This window comes from Bactrocera latifrons, unplaced genomic scaffold (assembly GCF_001853355.1).
Source record: "Bactrocera latifrons isolate USDA-ARS-PBARC rearing strain unplaced genomic scaffold, ASM185335v1 scaffold_721, whole genome shotgun sequence".
Classification (NCBI taxonomy): Eukaryota; Metazoa; Arthropoda; class Insecta; order Diptera; family Tephritidae; genus Bactrocera; species Bactrocera latifrons.
Window position 1 is genome coordinate 97,084 of NW_017537403.1, and position 946 is coordinate 98,029.

General features: G+C 37.8%; 1 pseudogene; it reads right to left on the reverse strand.

The window, feature by feature from the left end:
• The window catches only part of LOC108976084, a 3,682-nt pseudogene that overhangs the window by 566 nt on the left and 2,170 nt on the right, over positions 1-946 (reverse strand).

The window sequence follows — 946 nt, forward strand, 5'->3', positions numbered from 1 at the left end:
AATAAAATGAGTATGTGTTGACGAAAGCATCATTCCATTCAATTTGAGTTGATCGATTATGAGTAAACGATTAGCGACAAGACGACACGATGTGAGCGTTACSACTGCATGTACCGTAATAATTTCTATGCACTTTGTTGTTGTAGCTTCTTTTTGTTGTTGTTCTTTTTAGTCAAAATCTTCGCTATGACTAAATGTAATACATTTTTGTAGTTCATAATTAGTTGAATTTGGTTATTTGATCGATATGGAGGTTATCATTGAAAAAATTCGCACAAATGTATACCAATTGTCTGCCCGACGTAAGGGAAAAAGCAATATTTGGAACATATTGACAGAAATTGTGAAGGAGGATGGCGTTGTTCTGGATGGATTTTTATACTGTCGGTCTTGTCATAATCTTGTAAAATACTCACCGAAGCAGTCTTCAAATTTAAGCCGGCACAAATGCTGCAAATTGCTTAAAGAGACAACATTGTTGACTACTGCAAACCCGGAAGAAAAAAAAGAGGCTATTGACGCATGTGTGGAATGGGTGACACAGGAYTGCCAACCCTTTTCAGCAATCAATGGCAATGGATTTAAGAACATAGCAAAGTTCCTAATCAATATTGGTGGGAGATATAAGGAAGGAGTTGATCTTGATGACCTGCTGCCTGATGCAACAACGGTGTCTCGAGCTACGCTAAAGTTGGCGGATGAAAAAAAAAAAAATTATTAAAGATGAGATAGCCGAAGTTGCTCATAGTGGTGGAGCAACTGKCACAGTTGACTTGTGGACGGACAGTTACGTCCATCGCAACTTTCTTGGTGTYACCTTGCACTACCAAAAAGGTTTAAAATTGGTGGATCTAATTTTAGGTGTTAAGTCAATGAACTTCGAGCGTTCAACTAGCACAAACGTTTTAAATAAGTTGAACACTTTGTTTGCTGAATTCGGCGTATA